The sequence below is a fragment of the Peromyscus eremicus genome, chromosome 5 (assembly GCF_949786415.1).
Source record: "Peromyscus eremicus chromosome 5, PerEre_H2_v1, whole genome shotgun sequence".
Lineage (NCBI taxonomy): Eukaryota > Metazoa > Chordata > Mammalia > Rodentia > Cricetidae > Peromyscus > Peromyscus eremicus.
This window is the reverse complement of record NC_081420.1, coordinates 60,524,395-60,540,996: the sequence shown is the minus strand read 5'-3', so window position 1 is coordinate 60,540,996 and position 16,602 is coordinate 60,524,395. Positions and strand designations below refer to the sequence as shown.

Here is a 16,602-nt window from a genome sequence, read left to right as displayed (position 1 = left end):
TATCTCAAGTCTCAATAGGAAATATTTGAAGGTCTATTAGTGGCTTGATAGAGGTACCGATATATAATGCACAGTCACTGGGACATAGGGAACAACAGGAACAAGGGCAGGAGGGAGACAGGAACCTATTAATTCAGTTAGTACATGTGCAGGCAGGAACAGAGAAAACTAGAAACAAATGAGGCTGAGCTCCTGAACCATGGCAGACCTGGATGCTCCATGGTTCATTATACAAACTGATGACACTGCTGTGTATGATCCAGGGTTTACTCCAAGCACAGAATGCTACTACTATTTCCAATTAAAATAAATTCCTCAAACTACTTCCAAAGGACCTCTTACTTGATATTTCATCATACCCTAAGGAACAGGGAAGCCACAGGGTGAATGGAATCACTGGCTGTGCTAAAGCTTTTATTATAATGGGTCCACTCTTATCGAACTTTTAATTTCCCCAGTGGACTTCCATTACTTGCAAGCCACAGCTCTGGGTTTTATCTAATTGAAATGAAAGGGGAATGGTACTTAGTTATGGCACTTACATGATGGGACAGTATGAGCAGGTAGTTTGTGTGCACTGCCAGTGTCTTTAGAGTACCAGAGGAAGAAGACAGTGAGAAAGAACTGCCAAGGGATAAGACCTTAAGTAATTTAAAGCTGCCTATTGCCCTCAAAAGCAGGATGTTTTTATCCATAGAGCACAGGCCTCGAGATACAGCATCTACTAGCATTCCCACTTCATAATTCATATATTCAGTTTGTGGAGCAGAGACTACTTGAGGGTGATGTGGAATATTACTTTAACTATGTAAACATGTGTTACATTTGTTTATGTTGCATTTGTTTAACTAGGCAAAGATATGTTATATCAGTTTATGCTACATTTGTTTAATTATGTAAAGATGTATTTATTTCACCTTGCCTGTCCAAGGCACCTGATTGGTCTAATAAAAAGCTGAATGACTTGAATGACTAATAGCTAGGCAGCAGAGGGATAGACAGGGCTGGCAGGCAGAGAGAATAAGGAGGAGGAGGAATCTAGGAGAGAGAGAGAGAGAGAGAGAGAGAGAGAGAGAGAGAGAGAGAGAGAGAGAGAGAGAAATATGCCTGGGATCAGCTGGCCAGCCACCAGCTAGTCAGACACAGAGTAGGAAATACAGAATGAAAGAAAGGTAAAAAGCCCCGAGGCAAAATGCAGATCAAGAGAAACAGGTTAAATTGAGTTGTAAGAGCTAGTGGGGCAAGCATAAGGCTGAACATTCATAATTAAAAATAAGTCCTGTGTCATGATTTGGGAGCTGGTTGGTGGCCCAAAGGAAAGTATAATGTTTAGGAGTACTAAATAGTCCTTAAAAACACCACAGAAGCAAAATGTGGGGCATTCTGATTTGACCAAAGAATAGGGAGAGAACAAGGTTTAAGGAAGATCAGCAGTATCTTCGAGCAGGCTATCCTTTGGTTCCATTTGTCCACCCATTTAGCCAGCATGCTCTTCTTGTGCCAGGATCTCGGCTAAGGCCAGCTAGCTGTCAAAGGCCACGAGAGAGGGTTTCCCTCAGGTGCTGCTGCATGGCTGGCAAACACAAGTGCAAACAGCTAGCAGAGCAACATGCCAAGTGCGGAGAAAAGGCAATACACAGTTTCCAGGAACCAAGGGACAAAAGAATTTTCACTTTGCTTGGAAAAAAGGAGAAAGTTTCCTATCAAACATGGTATCTATTTCCAGCCCTCAGACTTGTTAGCCAAAGAGAAGATGGCTTGTCAGACCTACAGATGTCCCATTAAAGACCCAACGGTAAAAATGAACCCATATCTGACACTGCTCGGGTGGCCAAGAACCTGAGACGAGACAGGCCGTGGACCTAGGGGAAAATGAAATACTCCTGTTCTGCTAAAGGAGCACAGCAATAAATGACTCCTAATGACATTCTGCAGTACTCATAGATGGGAGCCGTCATCAGAGAAGCTTCTGGCATTAGTGGGGAACAAAGACAGAGAACCACAGCCTTACAATCTGCAGAGTGAGAGACCTCAGAACACTCAGTCCTAAATGGGATGTCTCCATCAAATCCCTCCTCTCAGAGCTCAGGGAACTATGTAGAAGAGGAAGTCGAAAGAGTGTAGGAGCCAGACGGGATGAAGGACACCAAGGAAAAAAGGCCTTTTAAACACAGCAGGACCAACAAACAGGAACTCACAGAGACTATGGCAGCATGCACAGGGCCTGCTTAAGTCTGCACCACATGGGATCCCAGTGATGAGAAGTGGACACAAGACCCCATGAGAGAAGAAGTGGACACAAGCCTCCATCTCTAACCTAGAAGCAATCTCCAACTGATGATCCCTTGCAAATGAAAAATTTATTTTCTCCAATGGAGTTTCAACAGGGATACAAACCAAACAACTCTTTCTCTTCCTTTTACTATGAAAATAGAAGTTTTTTTCTCATATAATATATCATGATTGTGGTTTCTTATCTCTCTGCTCCTCCCAGTTCCTCCCTGCCTCCCCTCCCATCTGGTTCCATTATCTTTCTAACTCTCATTAGAAAACAAACAGGCTTATAAGGGAATTTAATATAATATAATATAATATAATATAATATAATATAATATAATATAATATAATATAATATAATATAATATAATAATAATATAATATATATGAAAAGGCATACCTGAGAAAAGTTACTAAGCCATGTGGCTAAACATAAATAAGAATTATGGGTTAAATTAAGTGTAAGAGCTAGTCAGTAATAAGCCTGAGCTAATGACCAAGCAGTTATAATTAATATAAGCCTCTGTGTGTTTACTTGGGGGATGTGAGTGGGAGAGATTTGTCCTGACTGCCAGCACACAGGAAAACTTCCAACTACATTTGATGCCCAATATGGGGCTACCGAATTTCCATAAGGCCTAAAAGAGTTTAAAAAGGGCTTCTAAACACACATTAATAGAGCCCCAAAGAGCTTTCTACCTCATGTCTCATACAGGTCAAGATATAGAGACACCAAGGTACAGAGATGCCGTGGCATGCAGACTTGAGCTACAGTATGGCAGGTCCATGGCGTATGGGCTTGAGTGCAGCATGGCAGATTCCTGCCACTGTACACAGTGGCATCTCCAAGCCACACAGCATGGTGCATGGCGGATATAGCTTTTGCTAGTACAAAAAAAAAGAACGAAAAGGTTTTTGAGTTACACACTACTGGATGGAAGCATAGTTCCCAGAGCTGCTATGTTATTCTGTATGCAGTGAATGTGTGTTGCTCTGATTGGTTGATAAATAAAATTCTGATTAGCCAGGCAGGAAGTATAGGTGGGATAAGCAGACAAGGAGAATTCTGGGAAGAGGAAGGCTGAGTCAGGAGTCACCAGCCAGACACAGAGAAAACAAGAGGACAAGGCAGAACTGAGAAAAGGTACCAAGCCACATGGCTAAGAATTCTAATAAATAAAAATTATGAGCTAAATTAAGTGTAAGAGCTAGTTAGTAATAAGCCTGAGCTAATGGCCAAGCAGTTGTAATTAATATAAGCCTCTGTGTGTTTATTTGGAGGACATGAGTAGGAGAGATTTGTCCCAACTGCCAGCTGGCCAGGGCACAGGAAAACTTCCAATACTAATATAATATAATATAATATAATATAATATAATATAATATAATATAATATAATATAATATAATATAATATAATATAATATAATATATAATATAATATAATAAACAAAAAGTAACACATTGTAATTGGACAAAACAAACAGAAGGAAAAGAACCCAAGAGAAGGTATAAGAAACACAGACCCACTCATTTGCACACTCAGGAATCCCACAAAAAACACTAAATGGGAATATGCAAAGTACATATAGGGTAAAAAAAGAAAAATAAATAAAATAAAACTTTAAAAATTAAATAAAAATAAAAAAAAGAGCTGGGCGGTGGTGGCGCATGCCTTTAATCCCAGGACTCGGGAGGCAGAGCCAGGCGGATCTCTGTGAGTTTGAGGCCGGCCTGGGCTACCAAGTGAGTTCCAGGAAAGGAGCAAAGCTACACAGAGAAACCCTGTCTTGAAAAACCAAAAATAAATAAATAAATAAATAAATAAATAAATAAATAAATAAATAAAATAAAAAAAAAGAGAAAAACTCTGACATGACATTGTGAGACAAGAGCCTCCAAAGATGCCTCTGAGTTTGTTTTCTGTTGGTCATCTACTGCTGACCATGCAGCCTACCCTTAAGAGTAGTTTTTTTCCCCCTGTGAGACTCCCTTGGAGGAAGTTAAATTTTCATTTGCAAGTGGTTCTCAATTGAAAACAGCTTCTGGGTTAGAAATGGGGGCGTGTGTCCATTTCTCCTTTCAGCTCCAGCACTCTGGTGCAGACCTGTGCAGGCCCTGTGCATGTGGCTTCGATCTCTGTGAGTTCATATGTGCATCCATCACATTGATTTAAAGGGCCTTGTTTTCTTGGTGTATCCATTCTCCCTGGCTCTTACACGTTCTGTCTCCTCTCATTTGATGGAGATATCCCATTTAGGACTGAGTGTTCCAAGCTTTTTTATTCTCTGTATAATATCTGGCTGTGAGTCTCTATATTTGTTCCCTCCTACTTCAGGAGGAAGCTTCTGTGATGATGGCGGCTGGAGCAAGGCACTGATACATGAGTATAGTAGAATGTGTAGTAAAATGTCATCAGCAGCCATCTGGAGCCATTTTGTTGCTAGGGTTGTTTTGTGGGGTTTTGTTTGTTTGTTTTACATCAGTAGTGTTTGGGATACAAACCACTCTTAAAGGCAGGCCCATGCCCAGCAATAGATGGCCAACACAAAAGTCTTCTTCAGAAGTTCTTTGTCTAATAATGTTTTGTCAGGGCATTTTCTTTAAACCTTACAGATTCTTTGTATATAGATTATGGCTTCTGGTTTTTGTGTTTTTATGGGATTCCCATGTCTGCAAACATGTGTGTCTCTCATTCTATGTGTTTATTGTGCTTTATCTTCAGCTCTTTTTCTTCTCTTTGTTTGTTTTGTCCTATTCTAATTTGTTTATTTTTGTTTTATCTCATTTTATTATTATTATTTAGATGTCTGTTTTCTATGCAGAGATAGAAAGGATATGGATCTGGATGGGAGGGGAGGTGGGGAAGAACTTGGAGGAATTAGAAACTATGAAAAAGAAACTATATTCAATATCAATAAAAGTAAAAGAGGAGTGAACACAGTTCTTTTCCAAAAGGAGTTTACCATGCCAGCAAAAAGGCAGCATAAGGATGTGAAGGTGGTTAACATACAGGGCTTAAGCAGTGCTTCTCAACCTGTGGGTCTCAACCCCTTTGGGGGGGGGAGTCAAAGGACCCTTTCACAAGGGTTGCCTAAGACCATCAGAGAACACAAATATTTACATCATGATTCATAACAGTAACAAAATTACAGTTATGAAGTAGCAATGAAAAAATTTTATGGCTAAGGGTCACCACAACATGAGGTGTTAATACACAACATGTATTAAAAGGTCTCAGCACTCAGAAGATTGAGAGCCACTGTGTTAGAGGGTCTTGTAAGCTAATAAATTGATGGTTTGTCAAGTGTATGGTCAGGCTAGAAGATTTAAGTGGTAAAGGCAACCAGGAAGAGTTTTGAGTTTAGAAAAAAAGTCAGTTTTGGTGATATCATGGAAGACAGATTATATAAAAGACACAGGGGCCAGGATGGCAACTAGTAAACAGTCCCAGTAACACTATGAAGTTATAAACTTTAGTGCTAACTGCCTCTTTTGGGGATGAGGGAGAACTCCAGGCCCAGACAGCCAGAGAGATCCAAGAGTTGTTACTCAATTAGGGAAAATGAGAGGAAACCATTTCAGAGGAAACAATGCCAGTCTGAAAATACTAAATTTGATGTGACTATGGTACAGCAAGAAGCTGGAAATGCAAGGCTCAAGCTTGAGAAAGGATCCAGTATAGGAGAGGTAGTAGTGGAAGCCACAGGAATTAATGAATTGAAAGGAACCAAGAGCAAGGACAGAACCATTGAGGGTATATATTAGGAAGACATCTTAAGAGGACAGAGCGAATTGCTGGCACAAAGGCAGGAAGCCATGACAGGGAGCTTTAAGAATAAGGGAGTTAGAACTGGAGAGATGACTCAGTGGCTAAGAGCACTGATTGTTCTTGCAGAAGAACATGGTGGCTCACAAGTGGCTTATAACTCTAGTTCTAGGAGAACTCTTCTGACCTTGGGGGCACGGCATGCACATGGTGCACATGCATACATGCAGGCCAAACACGTATAGCCATACAACAAAAGTAAAGAAATCTTTTAAAAAAGATGGTGTTGAAGGCTATAAATGCCAAAATACCTTTCTAGATTAAGCAACAAAAAACTTAAGGATTTTTGTTAAAAGCAGTATCTGTGGAGCAGTAGGGCCTACTCCAGACTATAGGAAGCAGAGGAGTGGGTAATGGGAAAGACAACAGTGCCTATGATAACTGAAGACTACTGCTTCCATTATTTGCAAAGGGATAAATATAGGAATCTTGACAGATGGCAAGAGTGGTAGATGGCATTTTTTTCTTTCAAGATAATGAAAAACTATATGGGTTAATACACTGCAAAGAGTCAGATGAGATTCACAGTTTAAAGATACAAAAGATAGAGGTAAGTATATATTTTATGGGATATAAAGATGGAATGAAGGTGGCTCTTGCCCTCAGGAAGCATACTGTCCATCATGGTGGTTGATACACACATTTTATAAATGAGAGTGACACATACCAGAAAAGGAACAGGTGCTGTGAGCATCAGGCCTAAGTGCTATGGCCATCTAGGCTCATCTGTGATCTGTAGAGGACACCTGAGGAGGAATCTGAGTCACATGAGCAGCATTCGTCTACTCTAAAGGTGCTCTCAGTTGCAGTTAGGAAGGGAAAAAGTGCCTTCACTACAGACACACAGCTGGTTAATGACAGACTTGGGATCAGAAGTCAATTCTGCTTTTAATACAGTGATGGCTCTCCCAGACCACACTGCTTCTCCACAAAATGTCTAATATGGGACTTGGACATATGGGCCTTTAATTAAGAGCTTCAGGCTTCACTCACCAGAGTCAGGTAAACACTCATTTAAAGGCGCCTGTAACACACATTTAGGTGAAGTATTCTCTTTTTCCTCTAAACTCCCCAAACACTTGATCTCCATAGGTTCATGACTAGTATTACAGTAATACATCATTCTTCATCTTTCTGTAGCTGCTCAGTTTCTGACCTAAGACCATCTAGAAGTAATAGAAGCAGTAATAAAGCAGCTACTGCCACTATAGACTTGAACTTTGTTTTGTTCTTTATTGGACCCAGAGGGGGTAAAACCTAGTTCACAAAAATCTTGGTTGTCAGACTATGGCGAACTCTGAGTGGGTGATCACCTACTGCAGGTACATTCTAAAGATAATTTAGTAATGTATGTAAAGCATTGTAACCTTCGAGAAAGTGTTCAATCAGTACTGTATTAAGAATGGCTCATTATCATGAACATTGTTCATTTGAGTTACAAATTTCTGATCACATAAAAAATGTAAATGTCAAAAAGGACAAAAACAGCACAGAGGAGTCAGTCTCATCATGTTGCTTTACTTTCTCAAAACCTCCTGATTCAAAGAACTTTGAGAGGTTTCTTGAGTGGAATAGGGAGGTTACTACAAATGAATGGGCATTCTAGTTTCTTTCAGATTATTATAAAGGGATTCTTTCTTCAACAAAGAGGGTTTTAAAGGTTTGACCTAGAATTACCCTGGGACTATTCATCCATCCATTTGTTTTTGCTTTTTCATATACTGTTATATGAAGGAAATGAAAAGGAGAGCTGTCATCATGATGGAATATGTAGATAATATTGAGAGAGACCCATCAACATTTTTCCAGAGTACAGTATGTGCTAAGACAATATGGGAACTCAGAAATGCCCAATACAGACCAAAGAAGGACAAACAATGTGGTGTCTTAGGTACTCAAGGTGTTCTTTCTTGAATAAATCCTTGCTGTGCCTATGGCACAAGGATTGAGTTTAAAGTCTTCCTGGGCTATAGAATGGATACAAAGCCAGCCTGAGAAACTGAGAAACACCATGTCTTAAAAGTCAGAAGACTAGTGATACAGGTTAGTGGGAGAGCATTTACACAACATGCATGAGGCCTTGGATTAATTCCTAGTACTATAAAGAGAGCTGCAGGAAGGACATCTCAAGGAAAAGAACACATATCCAAAGGCACAAAGCAAGTGAAACAGGATGTATTGTTATTATAGAATGATGCTATGACATTCTAACCAAAATATGTTATTAAATAATGATGCTATGACATTCTAACCAAAATATGTTATTAAAGAATGATGTTATGACTTTCTAACCTAAGCAACAGGAGTTCTTAAAAAAAAACCATTCACCATGAACAAAGTAGCTGAAGCATAGCAAGACTAGGAAAGGAGCTCTATAATCATGAGAGACTTTCAAAGTAAGTGATGCAAGACTACCCAACTGTGAACTAAAACTGTCCTAGTCACCAGGATTGGCAGCTGAAAGCCACGTCCTCAGCATCTTTTTCAAGAACTGAAGATGAAACCAATGGTGTCAGCATGGCTGCTTCGTAACACTTTCCAACATGACTAGGGAACCTTATCTGCTGCCTAGGCTGGAAGTGGTCCAAGGATAGATTTCCATGTTGTGCATGGCACCTGGAGCTTCTACCTGATGACAACAGAGCAGAAAAGGCTCAGCGAACTTGGTAGTTCCCATTGTAGTGTCTAGTGTCTCAGCAGTCCTAAGGGAATTCCAGAGTCAGAACTGAGCCTAGTTCTGTGTGGGAAGTGAGCATATGATTGTCAAGACTTTTTTTCTCAAGGAGTTTCCTTAGAGATGTGTGCTAGTTAAACTAAGGCTATGTCTTCACAATCATATATAATAGGCCATGTCTGAAAAAACATTCAGTGATCTGTCTGAAATTTCTGATGAGTCTAACAAGTTTTATAAACTCTAGCCACTGACATGGAAAGGGTAGTCTTCTTGGGTCATGATGAAACATGAGCAATGAGTCCACTACTTATGTACTGGTAGCAAACTGAAAAAAAAAACCCCACATATCCTTACTCTCTGTGAGTAGCATGCTTCCAGAGAAAAATGATAGGTGCCAGTTTTATACACAGATCCTTCATACAGGAGTACAGCTGACTTAACATACTTCAGGTTGGCATATTTATGAAGAAAGTTTTCTGAATTTGTGTTACTGCAGATTTCTTTGACTGACAAGAAACTCCTTTCCATGCTTCCATAACAACTCTTTGCCCATAGTTACACATCAAGTTGCTGGCTAGTTTCTTGGTCTCTATTTAGCCTTACTCTTTTGAAATAAATGAAACGTAATGAAAAGGGAAAATTTAATAACTCCCTCCCTCCCTTCTTTACTGGGAGAGTTCTAACTATGGTCTTTATATAAGGACTACTTAATTTCTTTTACATTAACTGCTGGAATTATGTATACAGTCAAAGCAGAACCATTCAGAGCAATATTATCTTACTGCAGCACACTAAGCAATGCTTCCGTGGAGCTACTTAACTTTCAGTGAGGACTCATTTATATATTATCATATTTTCTATCCTAAAGTTATGATTGCACACCATCCACAACATGCAGCTTCTTTTTTTTTTCCCCAGACAGGGTTTCTCTGTGTAGTTTTGGTGCCTGTCCTGGATCTGGTTCTATAGACCAGGCTGGCCTTGAACTCACAGAGATCCACCTGGCTATGCTTCCCGAGTGCTGGGATTAAAGGTGTGTGCCACCACGACCCAGCCAACATGCAGCTTCTTTTGTGTGATGCTGGTATCTTGGACGTACCCTGAATGGTGCTGCAGTATACAGGATTCCTATATAAAGCTTCCCCACTCTGACCCCTCCTCTTATTGGGTTAGTATCATGGGGTACATCTTCCTCTTTTCCCTTCATAGATACCCTAGAACTGATCTGTCCACTACTGGTGCTAAAAATGGCAAACTTGAATGGAATGGATATACTTTACTCCTGAAAGTGTTTTAGGTTCATCACAGAAGAAGCCAGCTGTGGCTGATGAAAATGAAAATGAGATCAGAACTTTGGAACAAAGCCATTATTGAAGGTCTGTAAGGGTAATAGAGTACTGCACCTAGCTCTGACAGCAGCTGTCACTGCCTAGAATCCAAATATTATGCCACAGTGACAGGTACAAGGCAAGGCCACATCATCAGCAATCACTGACCACTCTTCATAGAGCCCATTATAGAAGACCCTAGACTGATTTCTCCTAACTTCTCTTCTCAGTGCTGTGATACCTACAAGGAAGATTCTGACTTACAACATGTCACTGGGGGATGGTGAGAGGATAGCCAGGCAGAGTTCTTACATACATGAGAACTCAGGTTGAAACTTGTTAATCTTAGCCATCATCAACTGATGAATTAATCACCTTCCACACAAGATTCAAAATAAAACATGCCATTTTAAGCCTGAAATAGGTTTTAGAACGTCACTGCTATGCATCTCATTATTAAAGCTATCTCAACTCCTTGATAGAACAGCTGTGCTGGCACATATTACAAGCTTACTGCAATAAAATATTTAAAAGTAGAGGAGGGGAGTGAAACAGGCAAATTTGTGAAAGAGCTCCATGCCAAATGAGAGAATCAAAGGGTTCTAGTTTGTAAAAAACAACAAACCAACAAATTAGTATTTCTATTTCACTCCATGACAACACAAAAATGATTTGTGCAGAATACTTGGTATCTTGCTTCCATAATGACAATAAAATATAAAATGCAACTATACTGTACTATCAAAGTTTTTATAAAAACAATTTTGTGATCGATAAGTTGTAAAAGAGTTGCCACCAACTGTAGGTAGATGATTCCCTGAAATAGAAGACTGCATGTACTGCCAAAGGTAAAGGTCTCTTTCTTACAGCAAGACATGCCACAGTGATATAGCTTTGCTACTCTAACTTAAGTACTTCCGTTCTTCCGGTTACTGTTATATTATGCTCTGCATTAGGAGATAGGAAAGATAGGAGGGTGGCTTTAGGACTGTCATCTACCAGCACTGAGCAAGAACCTCTGCATGTACAGTTGTTTCAATGTAAATCTGCTAAGATGTGGTTACTAGAATGACAGTTAAGAAGGAACACGGATGGCAAAAATAATTTCTCAGATCAGTCAAAACCAACTTTAATCAATAATTACCAAGTATTATGAATACAGAGGAAATCATCCCTTCACTCCTAATATTCCAGGCATTTGTTGAAGGCTTTCTGAAAGTTAGTCAATTATTTCTCACAATAGTCCTGTGAAGTTGGCACTTAGAACAATCAAGAGGGCAGGGCGAAATGACTTGGCCTAGTCACATAGCAAAAAGCAAGGGGCAGGATTCTAACTCATGTCGGTCTGTGACAAGAACATAAGTCCATAGCCTTTGTTATATATGGTTTTATGTATCTACATAAAATACAAAAAAACACAAATAAAAACATTATATATCTTTCTGAGATTGTCTTAATTTACTTAATATGGTTATCTCCAGTTGTTGGAGTCTTTAAAATCAATGTGTGGACAACTTACTGCTATGTAAGCCATCATACATCCAAAGGCTGTGTTAGATTATTCTTAGATTTTTCATTGTCATAGTTATTTCAACACTTCTTTGTAAATTCTGGAGAAAGCTGTTACCCTCTGAAGATACACATTCATGAGAGAAACAAAGTATACAAGATTCATCTACATCTGGCCACAGGGCCACATTCATAATAGCTCTTTTGGAGTATTATGACTGAGTTACCATCATAGGTACATGGAGAATTTTCAATCACTGTTTGTTGGCTTATTTTTATATACATGCTCTAAGCCAGGGGAAAAATAGGATTTGAAGGGGATAGAAACAAGAAATACGACACACACATATATAATTTTCCCCCACAGCAAATCATAACTGGAGAAAAATTCAGTAAAAAAAATTATGATTTCTTCCTCATAGTCATTGAGCTATATGAAGTGCCCAATAAAGTTATTATCATCTTTTTTATATAGAACTTGCCCTGAGGGTTCAGTAAAGGTCTATTTGAAATGAATGGCCTTTTCTGGTCCTTGGGAAGGAATGCTCAACTCCCAGTTTTTTGATACATAAAATAATAATATAGTGATAGGGAACACAGATAATTCAGAATTCTATATCTGCTTTTGGTTTAGTGGGCTCCAACTCAGCCTTTTTAAACCACAATAACATGAACTATTTATATTTCTGCTAGAATAATGCAGTGTACTAAAGGGGATAATATAAGCAATATAACTATTTAGTCCTGGCAAAATATAAAATAAAATATGGCAAGAAAATTAGATTACTCTGGGTAGAATTCTATGAGGGAATTTGGAGTCTGTTATGGTGATTAAGTCATCATTTCTGACAGATTACTCTAATCAGCTGTCAAATAACATTCCCAACCCCATCTGTAACTTGGCATCCTAGTTATTCAGTCCATGTTACCTTCTGCGTATAAAACACACACCAAGCAAGAGAGGTACAGACTAGCATTTATTATATTCATTAGCTATGATTAGGTTCTGTTTTCACATTAAATAAAAACACAAGCTTCCATTTTGCTTTATTTATTCCTAAAATTAGAAGAAAAAAAGGAATGATTGTAAAATAGGAAGCACAGGCCATGAATAAAAAATTACAATAATAAGAGAGTATATACCTTTCAGAAACAGTGCTATTTAAAAATGATAATCTTTTTAGTTTTCTTTGACATATTAGAGATAAAGGCAAACCCATGTTACTTTTAAAAATATGGTTTATTTTACTTCTATGTGTATGAGTATTTGCTTGCATTTATTATGCACACCACATCCATGTCTGATGCCCTCAGAGACCAAAAGAGGGCATCAGATACCCTAGAACTGGAATTATAGATTACTGTGAATTGTTATGTGGGTACCAAACCTGGGTCTTCTGCAATAGCAGCAAGTGCTCTTAACTACTGAGGCATCTCTATAACCCCGCCCTCCATGCCACTTTGAACTCTCTTAACAGATCTGTTACTAACTAATGATTTCTTCAGTAAAAGGCACTGTGCTTAGCAGTTACTGTGTGCAAATTTCTTGGGCAACATTTCAGTCCTTCCACATTTGTCACTGCATCTTTGTGATATAAACATCTGGTCTAGATAATTGTACTACCAATTAAAAGCAAAACTTGCTAAGACTGTGCCTAGGTCTTAAGATCTACATGTCTTTAATAAAAGACAAAAACAAGCCCCCCCCCCTCAACCAAAAAGGAACTTAAAGGTATGAAGCAATTTAAAAATGGAGATAAATGGGGGGATTTCAGATAAGAAAAACCTTACAGAACTACAATGCTGCTGAAATCAAACACACACCAGCTACAACTAAAGCAAAAGACCACAAAAACCTTGTGTGAACACAGCTGCAAGATCAAAGTCACTACTGATTAATGAGCCAAGATGAAGAGAAAGGTAATACTGTGCCCTTTCTTATCACTAAGTGGGAAATACAACAGTATCCTTTCTAACTATTTCTTTTTGTTGTGGAACTGTCTTCCAAAGTCAACAACTGCTCTAATGATCATTCTTCCATATGTTAAACAGATGCTAAATTAGACATGATGTTTAGTGGAGCAAAACAACATATTCATTGAAACAGTAATGTCTTACCTGGCCATTAAAGACTGCTCAATGATTTGGTAGCTTGTGTACACTTCTAGTATGAAATTCCATATGCCATAAATTTAGTATAATCTAGTACTTTAAGATAAATGAGTTTCTTTTTTAAAATAAATTATCCCTTTTGATATTAGTCTCTGCCCATAATTATCACATGTGGCTTCTGGCTCTGTTCCCAGTGTTATTTTCAGGTTTGCAAATTCCTCATCCCCAGAATTGGGATGAACAGAGTCCTGCATGCAGGCAAGATGTAACACTGCAGTCTTAAGTTTTAGTGGCTGTGCAGAAACCTGAGGTGCTGGATTGAGAGCACTGCTCCTGAAGTGTCCCCTCTGGCACAGGAACAACCCTTCCCACAGAACACTGTGCCGTGGCCTTCAACATGCTTAATTTTCTTATCTTTGGAGTCTCCAGGTTAGACCTATTTCTACTCATTTTTCCCCTTGTCATACTTCTTCCTATTTCCATAGTCACTACCCTAGCTAGGGCCTCATTTCTGCTCATCTGAATGCCTTCAGCTCCTCCTCACCAATTCTGGTCACTGCCTTCCAAACTGTTTTCTACACTATTGCCTTCTGAATACTCTTGAGACTTAGGTCTAGAAATTTTCCCTTGCTCAAAACCTCACAAGTATCTTCTAAATCTAGTTCCAGTTCTCTGGCCTGCATTTCAGGGTACTGTAGGCTTCAACTTAGTACTTTCATCAGTTTTGTCTCTCATTGCAATGCTGTATTTCTCTTTTATTCAAATTAGTTGACTCTTTCTTCTTGGAACTTCTGCTGTATGCTAACCCATAAAAAAGCATCAGAACCCTTTCTTATGCATATAAACATGCTGTTTCTTTTGGTAAGGGAAAACTTCTAGATAAAGAATAGTTAATAATCATACAGTGCTTTACACTTAACCACACACTTTTATTTATCTTATGCAATGTCTTCACAGTCAGTGCACTGACTTTTCTGCTGAGATACTTACTTCAGGCTTGAGTTTAACAAAGTTTAAGGATATTGAGATTTTGTTGTAAATATGTGAAATTGGCAAAGCCTGTCTGGTCAATCCCAGACATTATGGTTCTAATTATAATCTTATTTTTCCTACAAAATCAAGTGCCCCAACTTCTCAATCCCCAATTAAATGTTCCGTGTGTGGTTAAGTGTAAAGCACTATATGGTTATTAACTATTCTTCCCTAACTTACCATCCATCTATATAATTTATTTATTTACTGAGAGAATGTTTATGACCAAAAACTACTCTTGAAAATTCACTGATTCAGAAATATTTGTGGGCACCATCTATGGTATGAGGCTCTGACAATATTTCCTCCCCACAAGGAATTTGGACCTCTTTGTTAGTACTGAGATGCTAACAATGGAGAAGAATAAAGTATAGTAGGTGACAGGATGAATTTGAGCACTTAGTTCAGTAGACTGCAACAAAAAAGTTTTGATTCTTACCCTTTTAAGATTATGATACAGCCTGTGAGTGCTGGAATACAGATGCAATATAGTATTTGGGGCAAGAATGTTCTGGAAGCTGAAGAAAGAGGAAAAGGGCTTTTACCTTTTAGACTCAGTAGTCACCTGATTTTTGTTATTTTTGTGTTTTCTGCTACAAGATGTGCATATTAATGCTTACATACTATTATATGAGCAAGCCAAGGGTAATGTACAATTCTAGGGCACTGACTAGTTCCATCCCAGCTTTACTCATTCAAGGCTGCATTTGTCAGACAAAGAGAATGATTTTCATAGTGATAACCTGAAAAAGCCCTTAATCCCTTCTATGCTTCTATTAGTTATCATAATTGAATGCTGAACTGATAAAAAGGAGAGAAATCTAGAGATATTACTGAGGTAAGATACTGGATTTCCTCACTGCCTGGAAATGGCTGATAGTAAGGGAACATACAGGAATGGGGGAGATGAGAAGAGTTTCTGTTTTGGTTGGCCCACCTATTTACTAAAGTAACAGAGAAAGAGACCCTGGTTCATGGTAGAAAAATGACTTTAATATTACAATTTTCTGTGGACCATATGACTAAATCTGTTCAACAATGACTATTAGATATTTATATTTTAGGGTTTTAGTAGAAAACACAATTTTGAGATTTGGAATTCCATAGTCTATTAAAGTTGTAGAAGCCATGAAAATGATTATCAGGGGCCTAGGGCAAACCAGTATTTTTTTTTTTTTTTTTTGGTTTTTCGAGACAGGGTTTCTCTGTGTAGCTTCGCGCCTTTCCTGGAACTCGCTTTGGAGACCAGGCTGGCCTCGAACTCACAGAGATCCGCCTGGCAAACCAGTATTTTAAGAGCTTTTTCAAATGAGGATACTTTTGTCATCTCTATAAAAACATAAAAATTCAATTATTTTTGGGGAATATTAATATTTTCTTTAACATGTGATAAAGGCATTGTGAAGTTACATGACCCTTTAAGATGCTTCACTGGGTTCTCTTTTATACTCAATTGTTCTCTAATCCAGCTTCTTCTATCTTCTAACTGTAGGACAGACCCCACAATTCCTTTTAAAATTAAATGTCAATGATCAGCTGACACATTTATTCTCTCATTGTTTAGTATTTCCTGAAGTCTAAACTAAACATTATCTTTCCCAGCAAAACTTTTAAAAGCTACCCTAAAAACAATAAACAATAACCACATTATAATAAAATATGAAGATTCAAGTATCATGTTTAGATAAGAAAGTCAAGATAGAATGCCAGAGAACACACTGAAATTATTCAGATTATAGCATCTACTGAAAGAGTGCATCCATGGAGGATGAAGATGATTGTATAGGAGTATAAGATGCTATTTTGGGGAGTTAGACAACTTGGGACTTCACTTTGACAGAG

General features: G+C 38.4%; 1 protein-coding gene across 17 annotated transcripts in view; it reads right to left on the bottom strand.

The window, feature by feature from the left end:
* Celf2 (CUGBP Elav-like family member 2) overlaps positions 1–16,602 on the bottom strand; it is a 539,378-nt gene that overhangs the window by 86,704 nt on the left and 436,072 nt on the right. The window lies entirely within an intron of this gene.